General features: G+C 31.6%; 1 protein-coding gene and 1 long non-coding RNA gene across 2 annotated transcripts in view; both read left to right on the plus strand.

The window, feature by feature from the left end:
* Positions 1-2,777: 2,777 nt before the first annotated feature.
* On the plus strand, positions 2,778-5,165 carry LOC143048951 (uncharacterized). The gene is made up of 3 exons (XR_012969955.1): positions 2,778-2,928; positions 3,765-3,795; positions 4,566-5,165. It is a non-coding gene; the product is annotated as an uncharacterized LOC143048951 (long non-coding RNA).
* A 7,445-nt stretch (positions 5,166-12,610) lies between these two features.
* Positions 12,611-17,298, plus strand: part of LOC143048848 (uncharacterized) — a 123,742-nt gene continuing 119,054 nt past the window's right edge. Inside the window, exons 1-2 of the mRNA XM_076222717.1 lie at positions 12,611-12,726; positions 14,008-14,059. The gene's annotated coding sequence lies outside the window, so the exon portion shown is untranslated. The remainder of the gene's footprint in view (positions 12,727-14,007; positions 14,060-17,298) is intronic.

A 17,298-nucleotide genomic window follows, 5' to 3' on the forward strand; every position in this document is an offset into this window, starting at 1 on the left:
CTCACTCGCACTATTATTTTCTATGATCAGTGGACTGTGAAATTAGGATCAAAAGTCTAATTTAACATATTATTAGAAATATCCTACCATAGGGAACATGTGTACTAAGGCTCAATTAGACTTCAGCTTCTTTAAAACTTCCTTAACCAAACACAAGCGGGACAGATGGACAAACAATTGAACGGTACAATCAATAAAAGGAGGCACAGACCGGAAAACATAATGCCCTTCTACTATCGTGTGTGAGGCAAAAAAAAAAACACAAATTAAAATTGAGGTTCTGGCATGCAAAATATTTTTTGTCGGATTAACTGGCATGGTAAGTATATATTACTATAAACCAGAAAATCGTAGAAAATAAGAACATTAGTTTTATTTGTAATACAAAAACAAGTCAGTTGGACACAAGTAAACGCAAGTAAACACATATGTACAATGCACACGTACTATAACGATACCCCATTAAATTTTAATTTGCTAAATACACCTGTTCATTTATATGTAGACAACAACAACAGAAACTATAGCTGCAGAATCTGAAATTTTCCAAAAATTATACTACATCACACCAGATAGATATTATCAGATTGAGGTGAGTTTTATTAAGCAATATTTGTTAAATGTTTGTTTTTTGTTTATTCTGATTAAGATTGTTACAAGATGATTGTACGATTGATGTACCCATATTTTGACAATTTTGACAATTATGTCTGTCTGTTTTGTTCACACATCGTTATACATATATGGAATTTGATGCGACTGTCATACAAGTGAGAGGTTTAGCGATATGATACCAGGTTCACTCCACCATTTTCTACATTTGAAAATGCATGTACCACGTCAGGAATATGACAATTCCACTCGTTTGATTTTTTTTTAGAATTTGATTTTGCCATTTTATTAGTGTCTTTCTATTTAAGAATCTCGGAGTTCAGTATTTTTGTGACATTACTTTGTATGCAAAAAGCCAGACGACATGACTTATACAATTTAAAATCTAATCAAATAACATGAAATTCCAAAAAAACAATACATAGATATAAGATGAATGTGTCGGATAACATAAATGTCTTTACTCATGATTTACAATGATCCAAGTAAAAAAGGGAATACTTCCAGGACGGTAATGACACACTGTCTAAACTCAAATTATGTGTGTGAGTTTAATTAATAAAAATTTGGATGAGGCAAACTTAAATTAGAATGAAGAAACTGAAAAAAACCCTATTTTCTTATTGAGGGGCTTATCTCTAGAATAATTAGTGACTTTCTTTAAACTTTTGCATGTATTTTGTTGTTCTTATCATTGTATATGAGTTTGATTAATTATTGATGAGTTTACTTAAGTTTGAATGTTGCAACGAATAAAAATGCAATATTCCAAGTTACAAAGGGGCATAATTCTAGAATTAGTGCCAAAATAATAATACTGTCTGTTAGTGTTGGTTCTAAGCATTGCGTGTGAGTTTCGTATATTTTATTTGAAGGATACTTCAATTGAAGTGTGGGAAAAAATTATACTGCACTGCCGGAATGACTAAAATACGGAGGGAATGACGGACGGTCAAAGGAAATACTTAACGCCTTGTTTTTGCCATTGATACAGTCATTATATATTCAATAGTGCGTGCTTATATCAAGAAATGTAATAGATTGTAATCATTCTAAACATGGTAAACAAAACAGAAAGACACTTTCCCATGAATATACGTTGCAGTGGTCACCTAAGGTGTATAATCTGATATTGAGTTAAAAAAGTCTCCCCAAAAACAGACTTAAAATCATGATTATCTTGCTGCTACATATGAAAAACCGACACAGAATGAAAATTTCTTTCCTACAAGCAAGAACTTTTTATTTAATCTTTAATATCTTTTCAGGGTTTCGATTGTCTAAAGTAATAAAACAAAAATTTAAGAATTTGGCGTGTAAAAGCTCTTTTGTATAATTTTACAGATATATGCTGTGAATTCACTCAACCAAGCTGGAGAAAAACTGTTGAAAATATATTACGCTTCATCACAAATTGAATGTAAGCTTTTCGTCATTTGCAACTACCAGTAAATTGATTTCAAATTGGAATAGCTGACTAGTATAGCAATATGTTCTATGTGAAAAAAAATAGTTGCTTAGTAAAATCCTTTGTTTCAAAAGTGACGTCTCTGTCGCTCCAAATAAAAAGAAAGCAAAGAATATCAAACAAGACGAGACAAGAGGTGTAATTGTACTCTATTAAATTTAAATATATTCTGCTCCTCTTGCAATGCAGATTTCATAGTAAGAACGAAATAAGATTGAATTTCGACATATGTAATACGTTAAAACCTTTGTGGTAGAATACTCATTATGACATAAAATTTATAATCATTTGATTTGTGCTTGGTAGGTATTTTGATAAACATACGAATAAATCTTGATACTTTTGTTTATTTACCTTTCGTTTGTATTTGAAGATGATTATGATCCTATTCATCCTTTGATATCTTTTTTTTTGTTTGTTATATAACCTAGTGTGTGTAATCTGTTTTTCCATTTTGACTATGAAATACGTGTAGTTTTCTTTTTTATTATTTATCTATTTATTATTTATTACATCTTATATTGCTTCAAGCACTATCTGGTCTTTATAAACATAACGTTCTAGATTTCGAAAAATTCTACACGAACTGTTATATGATTACAAGTGATGCCATCTATTCAGATTGTTACACATTTATACAGATACATATTTTCCAAAATAATGTTTTCAACATAGCGATAAAAATTTGTATATTTTAGCATCACCACAAGTGTCACCTAAAGGATATACAATAGCAACAGTAGTAGGAGCTGCATGTGGTTGTGTCATACTCGGTGGGCTCATTGTGGGCGGTCTTGTATTTTGTTTAATCCGGAGGCGTAGAAGACATATCAATTCCAAACAATCAAGTGAGTTTCAGTGGTTGCTGTGATATTGTAATATTGTATACTATAGTTAACTTTGGTAAGGTTACACAGTAATAACAACCTTCTGTAGAGAATGTTTATCAAATCAATTGTATTCAGTTTTTCACAAATTTGTATGCTTGGTTAAAATTTGTAGTACGTGAATAATTACAACTTGGAAATAAATCAAAAAAAGTAAAAAATAAGAGATACCATTTGATCCATACAATAAGACCGATGGCAATGAGCAAACATACGAATGAGAAAAATAGAGAAAAAAAATCAATGTACCTGCAAGGCCACTAAAAGATTATATGTGACGTCATAAATGTTGTTTTTATTATTAAAAAAGTGTCTAGACCTTAATAGGGACTATACCCTTGCATCTTTTCCCAGACGGTAATGTATACGATCCTTATGTTATTTTTACTGTATTTTAATTTCACATTTAAAATTCGAGTTTCGTTTCGTTTACGCGAAATTTTGCAATGTTTCATGGTAAGTTGGTAGAAAATGTCACCTAACCTGTTTTGCATCATTGAGTAATTGATGCATAGAATACAAGAATTGTCATATTTATCATTAATAGTTCTCGAAAATTTCTTCACCGATATGCTTGCCTAATAAATCTTGGATATTTCTAAATTAATCGGCGTTCAAATTGTTGAATTCCTTTCCTAGTCGTTTTTACCTCAGTAAAGAAATCCTTGTTTTAACCGAACCTATACTTAATTTACAAATTATTTTATTGTTTAACCACTTACATACAATTGTTCTAACGATACCATATTGTAAAGTAGTTATTCTTCATAATTGAGTTGATGTTGTTGTTTTAACAGAATCAAACAATACCCAAGAAGAGTCAAAGATGTAAGTAGAAATTTTATTATATTGGTTTCAAGTTTAAAAGGCTCACACAACTGAGAGGTTTATCTCGTTTTCAAACAAGGTTTAGTCCACTTTGTTTATCATATGGACTTGTCTGTACCAAGTCAGGAACATCAGACTTGTTTTCCATTCGTTCGATGTGTTTGAGGTTTTGATTTTGCAACGTGATAAGGGACGTCTTTTCTTAGGAGTTTGGTATATTTGTCAATATACACATATGAACTAACGGTCACATATAGCTGGTAGTGTCTGTGTCACTTAGTCTCTGGTAAAGTCTTTAAGAGTTGTCTTATTGACAATCATATTACATCGTCTCTTTATATTTACAAAATCACAATGACCTTTTTAAAAAATATGCAATTATACAGATACAAAAGACTTTTACGATTGTGTTTGATAAAGATGGACAGATTCATCTACACATAAATATTACAGCATTGTCAACGTATATGTGTTCCGCCTTACATATGTTCCCCTAGACTTTTTTTAAACATGTTTTATATCATCGTTTGCGTGAGGAACACATACTGTAATATATATTTTAGTGGAAATAATATTTAAGAATACTTTTTCAATTTGGAACTGATTACATTAAGGAACGTCTATTTCATTACAAAATCAGAGCCTAACTAACAATTTGTGACTGACATATGGTCACAGGAACAGTATTTAGTTTGGTGAGATATTTAAACGGGTGGGAGTAAAAAAAAATCCTCAGCCAATATACTTTCAAACTATTTCTTATATTGCAGTGGAGGCCAATACGAGGAAGTGGGAATCAACAATGTATCAGCTAACATAGAACTTGGGACAATAAATGATAAAAATGTGTATGACCAGATTGATAGAATACCTACAACAGATAAACAATATGAAAACATGATGTGTAAATGATTATCTGATCTTTATTTTTATTTTTTCAACGTCTGATTTATTTTTTATGTGCAAAACATGTTCATTGACTAACGTTTCAGAAATCTTATTAGATAAAGAAGAGTTCAAAAATACTACGACACACTTGACATCTGTCAGTAAAAATAACAGCAACAAGGCAAATTTAGAATTTATTTCTCAAAATTAACATATTGGTTGACAGTGTTTTGTGTATCAGCTCATGGACTTAATTTAGTCATGTGACTGTGACATCCTCAACGTTTTTCTTGAATTACTCAAGTTTAAACAGAATTTAGAAATAAATTATCAGGCATGACTCTTATATTTTTTTCTGTCTATACAAAATAACATAAAAATGTGGTGCTTGAAAATAGTAACTATTCATTATGCACCACATTGTATACGTTATTTCGTCATAGACACACACAATATTACAGTCATTCATTAAATACATTGTAACAGTTTTGTTTGTGTTTTAATTTTTATTTGATGTACTTTGATTTTCAAACAAATCATTAATACTACATGTGTATCACTCATGTCACCAGTGTAGGTGAAATTTCCAATCCTTCTTGCACATATATACTCATGACAAATTTACAATGGATTGATTGCTCAATCATTGGTTTGCAGTGAACTATTTAAGTAGACTTTGTCAAGACCCAGTAATTCAGTGAGTGTCGTTTGTTTATGTGTTACATATTTGTTTTTCGTTCATTTTGTATATAAATAAGACCGTTAGTTTTCTCGTTTGAATTGTTTTATTTTGTCATTTCGAGGTCTTTTATAGATGACTATGCGGTATGGGGTTTGTTTATTGCTGAAAGCCGTACCGTTACCTATAGTTGTTAATTTCTGTGACATTTTTGTCTCTTGTGGAGAGTTGTCTCATTGTCAATCATTCCACATCTTCTTTTTTATATTTGTGCTTTTCTGCTTTTTAGCTCACCTGGCCCATAGGGCCAAGTGAGCTTGTCTCATCACTTGGCGTCCGTCGTCCGTCGTCGTCGTCGTCCGTTGTTAGCTTTTACAAAAATCTTCTCCTCTGAAACTACTGGGCCAAATTATACCAAACTAGGCCACAATCATCATTGGGGTATTTAGTTTAAAAAATGTGTCCGGTGACCCGGTCAACCAAACAAGATGGCCACCAGGGCTAGAAATATAACATAGGGGTAAAATGCGGTTTTTGGCTTTTAACTCAAAAACCAAAGCATTCAGAGCAAATCTGACATGGGGTTAAATCGTTCATAAGGTCAAGATCTATCTGCCCTGAAATTTTCAGATGAATCAGACAACCTGTTGTTTGGTTGCTGCCCTGAATTGGTAATTTTATGGAAATTTTACTGTTTTGGGTTATTATCTTGAATATTATTATAGATAGAGATAAACTGTAAACAGCAATAATGTTCAGCTAAGTAAGATTTACAAATAAGTCAACATGACCGAAATGGTCAGTTGACCCCTTTAGGAGTTATTGCCCTTTATAGTTAATTTTGAACCATTTTTCGTAAATCTTAGTAATCTTTTACAAAAATCTTCTCCTCTGAAACTACTGTGCCAAATTAATCCAAACTTGTCAACAATCATTATTGGGTATCTAGTTTAAAAATTGTGTCCGTTGACCCGGCTAACCAACCAAGATGGCCGCCATGGCTAAAAATAGAACATAGGGGTAAAATGCAGTTTTTGGCTTATAACTCAAAAACCAAAGCATTTAGAGCAAATCTAACAAGGTGGTTAAATCGTTTATCAGGTCAAGATCTATCTGCCCTGAAATTTTCAGACGAATCGGACAACCCGTTGTTGGGTTGCTGCCCCTGAATTGGTAATTTTATGGAAATTTTACTGTTTTGGGTTATTATCTTGAATATTGTTATAGATAGAGATAAACTGTAAGCAGCAAAAATGTTCAGCAAAGTAAGATTTACAAATAAGTCAACATGACCGAAATGGTCAGTTGACCCCTTTAGGAGATATTGCCCTTTATAGTCAATTTGAATCATTTTTCTTAAATCTTAGTAATCTTTTACAAAAATCTTCTCCTCTGAAACTACTGGGCCAAATTAATCCAAACTTGTCCACAATCATCATTGGGGTATTTAGTTTGAAAAATGTGACCGATGACCAGGCCATTTAACCAAGATACTATTATAGATAGAGATAACCTGTAAAAAGCAATAATGTTCAGCAAAGTAAGATTTACAAATATGTCAACATGACTGAAATGGTCGATTGACCCCCTAAGGAGTTAATGTCCTTAATAGTAAATTTTTAACAATTTTCATTGGGCCAAGTTCATTAAAGATAGAGATAATTTTAAGCAGCAAGAATGTTCAGTAAAGTAAGATGTACAAACACATCACCATCACCAAAACACAATTTTGTCATGAATCCATCTGTTTCTTTTGTTTAATATTCACACATACCAAGGTGAGCGACACAGGCTCTTTAGATCCTCTAGTTAACTCTTGTCTCTCGTTCGTTGAACCTTGTAAAGTTTTCTTTTCTGTCATGATTATTACCAAAAGCAAACTATATTTTAATCATTTCAATATTGGCTTTGTTGTATTCTTATCATTATATAAAAATTGTAAGTTTTGTTTTTTAATGCATATGAAATTGGAGACGACATTTTGATAAAGAAATGATAAAACATTGGCACATGTTTTTTCATTTATTTGTTTACTGTACTTATTCGTGTACCCATGAATGTTTTATGTTGTTTCAGATCGGCTTACACAAAGTTAATAATGATGTTGTATCGTTTATTCGAACTGTGTCATGTTTGATATTCAAGCTTTTTCAAATATACATAAAAGAAAGCAATTTATTAAACCATATAGATGAAGTTGGCACATATCATACGCAAGCCTTTTTTCAGCAAAAATTGCATCACAGTAACAGTAACAGCTTGAACGATTATGAATACATATATTACCGTTGCACATTACAATATTTGACAAAATGTCATCAAGTTTTGACTTTTTAAGAAAAATTTAGCACATGAGATTTATTGGATGAGCAGATTGGTATAAAAACAAGCAAAAAGAAAAAGAAATCAATAAAAAAATTTGAGAGGGAAGAATGATATGTGCACATAATCATGAATATTGAAATTGTTATACAAAACGTCATGTAGAATAACATGTTTTAGCGTAACACACTTAAAAAAAAATATAAGAAAGTTTGATAAGACTTACTTTTTTCCCTGAGTTTAACTGACAGATCTCCTTGATGCATAATTATTTTTCTAATCAGTTTTAGTATTTCTTGTTGGAATGCATCTGTTTATCGCAAAATACCAAAAATTTACCGGTCCTTATAGTAAGAGTATTTCCTGTTTTAAGTACATGTAGAACCCGTTTTCCCTCAGTAATTTATAATTATGCTACTTCAGTCATAAAGAGTACATGGAATGTTATCTAGTGTTTGAAACTATGATGTGATGTCCCTCGTTAACAATTATTTTTTCTGTCGCTACAACCTCGTCTCTCTCTAGCTCAAGTTTCGGCTTAACTGTAGGTACATAGCTTGACAGTTACACTCATGGTATAGTTTAAAGTGTTTGCGAATCTACGAATCTACGAGATTGTCAATAAAGTTCTCTTTTGAGAGTTTGGCGTACGTCCAATGGGAAAGCAGGATATGTTAATTTGATAACTAGCCTAAATCAGAATTGTTTCCCCCTGTTTTTCCTTAAAAGAGGGACGAAAGATATGAAAGGGACAGTCAAACTCATAAATCGAAAATAAACTGACAACGCAACGGCTAAAAATGAAAAAGGTAAACAGACAAACAATAGTACACATGACTCAACATAGAAAACTAATGAATAAACAACACGAACCCAACCAAAAACTAGGGGCGAACTCAGGTACTCCTGAAGGGTGAGCAGATCCTGCTCCACATGTGGCACTCGTCGTGTTGCTTATGTGATTACAAATCCGGTAAATAGTCTAATTCGGTAGGTCACATTCATGAAAGGGAAGGGGGTTGTTGTTACGACGTAAGGAACATATCCGATATCATTTGTGAAACGGTTATTCCATAACGGTCAATCAACTCGTGATGGCGTCCGTAAAATTTACGAAGGAATGATTTCAACTTCACCATTTGGAACTCTTGGTTTAAAGTAAACGCTGTATGTTCAAACTATACGGCCTTCATATACAGGAGTGTGCTCCTAACACAGAAACTGCTCCAACAAAGTTATGAGGAGGACAGATTAAAAGGACACTCCGTAAATTTTACGGACACCATCACGAATTGATTGATCCATATGATGTATCTTTGTCCAAACTAACTATGCACATTTTTACCACGTGTTAGATTGTGGTTTGTCATTACGTCGTCTGATCTTTTAAATACCGAACGTGACTTATACCCGAATGTGACTGTTTTACTGAGTGTGAATTTGTATTGCTTTTAGACGTGGGACAGTACTTTTCCATCCCAAATCAATTTGTTGGGTTTTGATTTTGTGTTTGTTGTTGTCAGCGAATTATGTCAAATGTCTTATTGTTTGTAGTTGTAAATTGTATTTTCTTTTTCTGTTGTATTCGTGTGTTGTGTTGGGGATAACTACTCATCCGGTTCATTTGGTAGATTTAATTTTGGATCAACGAAATTTACACGATATATTTCATTTCAAGTTTGGTCATCAGAAACACCCACAGAGCTAGATAATACAATTAATTATCCAATAACTACTACAATTAAATATTAATAAGTATTGTAATTGTCACTGTTATTCATATAAGTTAGATAAGTCATACAAATCTAATCTTGAATTTCATCCAAATTCTTTTTTAATTTTCGGAACCAGGCGGATAACCCTGGTCTCACAATCTTTTTTGAAATTTTTGTCCTCGGCGATCTACAACTTAGTAGTTGTTATGCTTTCAAACTTTTTACTTCTGAGCATAGTTTTGTGTGGACGTAGCGCGCGTCTTGTGTATACAAATATTTGTTTAACCTGTAACCTTTTGATGGCTATTATTCGTTTGTTTCTCTGTCCTATATTTTCTCCTATTTATCTGTTTATTTATTGTAACCCTGTCGTGTAATGTTGCCATTTTAATGTTATAATTAACACGGCCAATAAAGCAGGAGGTTTGGCATGCCACAAAACCAGGTTCAACCCACCATTTTTTCATTAAATTCCCAGTACCAAGTCAGAAAAATGGCCATTGTTACATTATAGTTCGTTTGTGTGTGTGTTACATGTCGGTGTTGTGTCTCTGTTTAGTCGTAGTTCTCTTATATTTGATACGTTTCCCTCAGTTTTAGTTTGTAACCAGGATTTGTTTTTTTTTTCTATAACGATTTATGAATTTTGAACATCGGTATACTACTATTACCTTTATCTATGATATTCATCTTGATCAGAAAACGTTTGTCTATTACAGCCCTTACAGCCCGTGCTTGTCCTAAATAACCCATATCGCCGATCAAATATTTACAAATGCATTCATTTGAAAACAGGACAAATAGTCTATCAATGGTGTGCTTCATTCAAATAACGAAATTACAGTTTAATTTTCTCACCAATTGAAAGTTATCTGTATGATCAGTACGTCGGTACTTTAATTTTCATAGGGTATTTTTCAGTCTTTTTATGAGGGGGGGCAAGGGGTTTAACTGTTATGCTGTTATTGGGCAATTTAATTCTTTGTTATCTGTTATTTTGAAAATATATTTCCTGTTAGCTGTTATTGTCTTATTCTTTGTTAGCTGTTATTGGGCTTTTAGTTTTTTTGTTATCTGTTATTGTGATAATGTATTTGCTGTTAACTGTTATTGAAAATTGGAATGTTAGCATTTTTTTTTGACAGTCAATATTTGGTATAAATTGAAGATCATTGGCCATTGGGGTCTACCACTACTAATATGTTTGTCCCGTATTCAGAGAAGGATTCCATTAACATATACCCATCACAGAAGTGAGGTCCAGGACAATTCAAGTATATCTTGTTATTATCCTTTGTAATAAATTCCATTTTTTTTTTATGAATGTGTATTTAGAATTTTTTGTATGAGAATAATGTTCCTTGTTTTCCGTACGAACATATTAAATTAAAACAATTCTTAATATGACAAAAAACATATGGCCAGGAATATCTGACAAGGATCTCAATTAAGGACTAGGTCCTAACAACCACTTAACCTTTTATATAATATGGTACATAGACTCAGCTCTGTGATTCTTTTCAAAGCAGAACCAAATGCATTGTACAATGAAAGTTCCAACCATGTACTTGGGTCTGAAGCTGCACATAACTCATTACAAACAAAGATTTATTTCGTTTCAAGCCATTGTTTCCCTACTAAACTATGTATTCTACTTACTAGTACACTTGGTACAGTCAAAAACCTCAGCTGATAAAAAATTGTTCAAATAAGGCCTTTGAAAATAGTGGAATAAATTGCTTTTAGAGTGTCAAAACTCGTTTCGAAGTACTAAATAAATTGCATGCTTATAATTGGTGCTTTTGATTTTTCTACCCTATATACCACTTTGCCTCATAGTTTTCTTAAGAAAAATTCACACACCTCATTAAATGGTCATTTAGAAAAAGTCAGAATATCAAACTCTTTTAGGTCACTTTTTTGATTAGCAACAAAGGGAGCTTCAGTCAATATATATAAACAATACACCAACGTTTCATGAGAACTGCTGAAAACATTTTTGTGTTAATGTCTGAAAACTGGAAATTCACCCCCTTTTAATTAATAAAACCCGTTAACTCGGAAACGTAAAATCTAAAATTTATAAAAATTGAAAGTTACCTCATGTTAATAGATATAAACAATTCACCAAAATTCCTTGCTTTGTGAAAGCATTTTTTAGATATTATCTGAAAATGAAAAAAAAAACACCAATTTTATTGAATAAAAACCCATTACCCAGAAACTTAAAATCTAAAATTAAAAAAAAAAAAAAAAAAAAAAAAAAAAGGAGCTCACGTCAATAGATGTAAACAATTTGAATTTTCCCAAAGTTTAATGCAAATGGTTAAAGAGTTTTTGAGTTAATGTCAGACATGTTGACAACAGACGGACAACAGTATACCATAATACGTTCCGTAAACGAGCGTATAAAAAATATTATAATATATTGAGTAGTAATTTAAACATATTCTAGATACATAAATTAATACTAAAACATAGTCATAAAAATGGAATGCATTACAAAGGATTATATCCGTAATAAGAAATACTGATTTGTCAAAGACCGAATTATTTTAATATTTCATTTACTGTTATCTGTTTTTGTCCATTTTAATTCCTTGTTATCTGTTATGAGCCAAATAAATTTGCTGTTTTGCTGTTATTGGGACCCCCCTTGCCCCCCCTCTTTTATCGCTATTTGCACATCTCCAATATAACTGTTATCTAATATCTTAATGTAACCGCTAATCTAAAGAAATTTAAAACATCTCAAGAACAGCTGATTGTTTTGAAGGATACAAATAGTGATATTTATACCTTTGTCATTTTAAAATTAAAACTACCTTTAATACTGTAGTTTTGACATTGCTAACATCAGTATGCAATCGATATATATATATATATATATATATATATATATATATATATATATATATATATATATATATATATATATATATATATATATACGAACTTTGTCCCTTTTCACAGGTAACACCTGGATCTTATTATTATACAAGAAATACACAAATGCTATATAAATAGATATTATAAATTGGATATTAATGTTGAAATTACCACATGTTTCGCATAAACGAGTTGGGAAAGAAAGGGAATGCGCTGGTTTAGTACGAATTAATAAAGGTACGAATTGTCAACCACAGATTGAATGGTATATCAAACACGTGATTCTGTACGCCAATCGAAAAGTTAGTTTCGTTTTTAGACGGGAAAGTCCCAAGTTGCATTTGTATGTTCACCAAGAGTAAGCAGGCAAACTATGTCGGTTTTATTACCAAAACATATGAATGCAGAAGTTGTTTACGTTTGCTTTTTGGTCTCATGGTAAGTAAGTCTAACACACGCATTACAATTAATTAAAGTTAAAATTTATACAATGCAACGGTTGAAAAGTAAACTTCATTTATAGCAGGTCATGTAATTTGCAGTTAAGGGGGTTCGCGGGTCTAAATCATTTATATAGGATTTCTCTATATTTTTCTATAAATGAACTTTATCTTATAGTTAATAGAAAATTAAAATAAAAAAGTGGGGTCACCGTTCATTTGCGCTCACAATCTGCCTTCGAAAGAGGCCCCTCATGGGGGGGTCCTAGTAATCACATAATCAACATTTTTTTGCCAATATAATCACATAATCATTAAATATTTGCTTATCTTTAGTAATCAAATAATCATAAACTAAAAATACAGTCCTAGGTAATCAAATAATCATGAAATATTTGGCTTAATAATCAAATAATCATTAAAAAAACGGCCAAGTAATCACATAATCAAAAACCCCATGAGGGCCCTCTCGAAAGAAGCATACATTTTTGTAAAGGTGGTTGAAGTAATAGGAGAAATATAGGTAATATCGAAATAAAAAAAGAAATTTATTACAGAAATCGCTCAAATTTTACAATAATTTAGTTTAAGTACAGCTTATATGGAAATTATATTAAAAAATATATGTCACCGATGAGTTAAAAAAGATATTTCAATTTTAAAGCCAAAAAAGGGCATTTTTCCACCAAAGGGAGATAATTTGGAACTTTTTCAATGATGTACACATTTTAAATGTTATCTGGGGCCAACACGAATTGATTGTTTTGAATGATTTTTGTACCATATGATAAAGTAACAACTACAAAAGGTAATAAATAAAATTTGTAGTGAAAAACAAATGTTTAATTTTTTCTGAAAATGTTATAATCGTCAATGACACTACGAATACGACAGCAATTTCTAAAAACATCTGATTTTTTTCAAAAGAATAATGTATATTATATATAATATAGAAGGCTTCAAAATGTAACAACGCTAATTGTATAAGACTTAAAATGCAACAAAAACATTGCATAGATAAAAACCTTGCTGCGGTAGAGACATTTCAACTAAAATGAATGACATATTCAAGTAATGCCTTAAAGAGAACTCATATTTCCTTAGAATGTTTATTGAATAAAACAAGAACTCCTACCAAATCTCGTCATTGACCAAAGGGAGATAACTTGAATGAGGAAAAATTTAGAGTGAGAGAAAAAAATGTCTTTAGTAAACATTTGCAGTGTGAAGTAAACAAATAGACAAGGATCATGGAACTTGTGTTTCTCCTTTTTTGCAGGGTATCCCATATCAAGTGTTAGGCTATTAACAAGGATAGGAAATAACTAAATGTATGTATATGCATTGAAGACATATATATATATATACATATATATATTATATAAGTTATCCTCTTATTTTTTAGGTAAGCTTTCATTCGAATATTACGATCATTTTTATTTAAAAGGAAAAAAAACATTAATATAGGGTTTCGTTAAGACTACCGAGCAAATGTAGTGTAACAATCAACTAATATATTCTTCTTTCGTTAATGTACACCCACATAGCTTTAAAAAAGAAGAAGCAAGTGGTACTTTTTCATTAATTAGCGAGGGATTGTTCATTCTTGCTTAATTGGTTATATATGTTTTTATTGTATAGCTCATAGTGCCATTGACACATCTGGGGTAATTTTAATAGCCTCCAGTTAATAACAATTTTAAAACTTGAGCACAATTGTAATTACATGACATTAAAAGTAATGAGTTAAATTGTGTTTTTGTCATACATATATATGCATTACAGTCTTTTTGTTAAAATGACTGAAAAATAAATATAAATGTTTTTTTTCTGCACTTCCACAGGTAGATAAAATTATATTAAAACACAAACATAAATATTTAGGCAACACTCCTTTTGCGCCAATTACTGTTTTGCAGGGGTATCATTTGCGCCAATATTTTGTTTTCCAAATGTATCAATTGCGCCAATATTCGGAACTCATTTGCGCCACTTTACATGTACACATGCATATCATAAATATTAATGATTAATATTTATTCTTATGTTTGGCTTAAAAAGTATTATATGTTCGGAGATATTTTTCACCATGAAAATGAGCTTCTGGAGACTTGAAGTGCATTAGACAGTCCATGTACAGAGAGATAAGAAACATTATATGATCCCACCATCCGTATCGGCTGAAACTCTATCAGTAATAGAACAGAAGTATTCCACAGGAATTATTATGAACTGTTTTATGTATTTCATCTTTAAATGTTTGTCTTTTTGGACAATAAAGTGAAGTTACAAGCTACTACATACATTAAATTGGGAAGTAGTAAGGCGGTAAGAAGAAAGTATGTTTCAGAAAAGGAAATATTTGCCGTGTAAACTGCCGATTCCAAATCCGAATAAAGGAGGAGGGAAGTGATTTTTCTTCTATAAATGGTGCAATCGTATGTTTTATTTTTGGCGCAAATGATACCATGTAATTTTAAAACAGGTGGCGCAAACGTAGCATTGGACAAAAAAAGTTGTGGCGCAAAAGGACGCATTTTTGGCGCAAACGGATCTCTCCCAATATTTATAACTACGAAGACCCATCGAAACAACATCTGATACACAAATTTAATAATACTTTTAGATATTTGGATGATATTTTGGCTCTCAATAATGACGTCTTCAGTATGTATATCAAAGTAATTTATCATGTTGAACTTGCTTTAAATAAAGCTAATACTAACAATGACCACTGCCCTTTCCTCGATCTTGATATCTATATCACTAAAGGAAAGCTGAATACTAAAATTTATGATAAAGGAGATGATTATTTCGTTAATTATCCATTTTTAGATGGTGACGTTCCCTTGTCACCATCTTACAGTGTTTATATATCTCAACTTGTACGATTCGCTCGTGTATGTAACAATGTTTTAGATTTTAACTGGAGAAATTTATGTATTACTGAAAAATTATTACACCAGGGTTTACGATATCACAAACTAGTCAAAACATTTACTAAATTTTATCATCGGTATAAGGACATCATTCGTAAATATAGCTCAACATGCAGACTTCTTATACGTTCAGGTATTTCACATCCAATTTTTTATGGAAATATTCTTTATAAAGCACAAAGGTGTCAGTATTCACCTCAGAAACTAACAAAACCTTTGAATAGACTTATTAAGAGGGGATATAGCTACGATACTGATGTCAGGTCATTAAAGATTGAATATTTTGGCGTTAATATTGATTCACTTATAGGGTCTTTGCGTCGGAACTAAACACATTTATTCAAAAACCAGTTGTTGGCATGACACAGGTTATGTTCTTCTCATATATGTTATGATGGTATGATACTAAACCCCTAACGGGAAGGATTGTGCCTGATGTTGAAATCATAATTTTTCAGTCAGTTTAATTGAAGTCTGGAGCTGGCATGTCAGTTAACTACTAGTAGTCTGTTGTTATTTATGTATTATTGTCATTTTGTTTATTTTCTTTGGTTACATCTTCTGACATCAGACTCGGACTTCTCATGAACTGAATTTTAATGTGTGTATTGTTATGCGTTTACTTTTCTACATTGGCTAGAGGTATAGGGAGAGGGTTGAGATCTCACAAACATGTTTAACCCCGCCGCATTTTTGCGCCTGTCCCAAGTCAGGAGCCTCTGGCCTTTGTTAGTCTTGTATTATTTTAATTTTAGTTTCTTGTGTACAATTTGGAAATTAGTATGGCGTTCATTATCACTGAACTAGTATATATTTGTTTAGGGGCAAGCTGAAGAACGCCTCCGGGTGCGGGAATTTCTCTCTACATTGAAGACCTGCTGTTGTTTTTTCTACGGTCGAGTTGTTGTCTCTTTGACACATTCCCCATTTCCATTCTAAATTTTATGTAAACAAACATGTCGAGTTTATTTTTGTATGATCTTTACAATAGTGTGTACCTTCAATATTACGTCAGTAGGCATTGTTTCGGTGTGCTAGTATTATATACGATTGTAATACACATTTACGACTTCATAAAGTGCCATTCATCATATGGTATTCATTTTGATATAAATTTTATAATACTTTTGTTCATAATTATAATATCATGCATGTATCTGGTTCATGGGTACAATTTGTTATTGAAACTATTGGTAAAGTAGACAAATATGCCGTTCCACTATGAGTGCAACAAGATATTTTTCCTACCTCTATTTCCTCTTCTCATTACATGTTAATCTAGCTTTGATCACTTCTTCGATAGAGAAAAGACTTTATTGAGAACACAAACATGATAAACAAGCAAATGATAAAAACACTTCACTTTCAATGTTTAACATCGGTATACTACTGTTGTTTGTGTTTATAAACTGAATTAAAGTTTTTAATAAAGACATGAAACAGGTAAATAATTATACCCCCGCTTTAAAAAGGGGGGGGGTATACTGTTTTACCTCTGTCTGTCAGTCCGTCTTTAACATCTAAATACACATAATATAATATAATACTAAGTAGATTGAATAAGATACCTATTTCAACTAATAACCGGGTTTGGTTTTAGTCGTCGGGTTCATATAGTTTTGCAAGATCAC

This window comes from Mytilus galloprovincialis, chromosome 10, assembly GCF_965363235.1.
Source record: "Mytilus galloprovincialis chromosome 10, xbMytGall1.hap1.1, whole genome shotgun sequence".
NCBI lineage: Eukaryota > Metazoa > Mollusca > Bivalvia > Mytilida > Mytilidae > Mytilus > Mytilus galloprovincialis.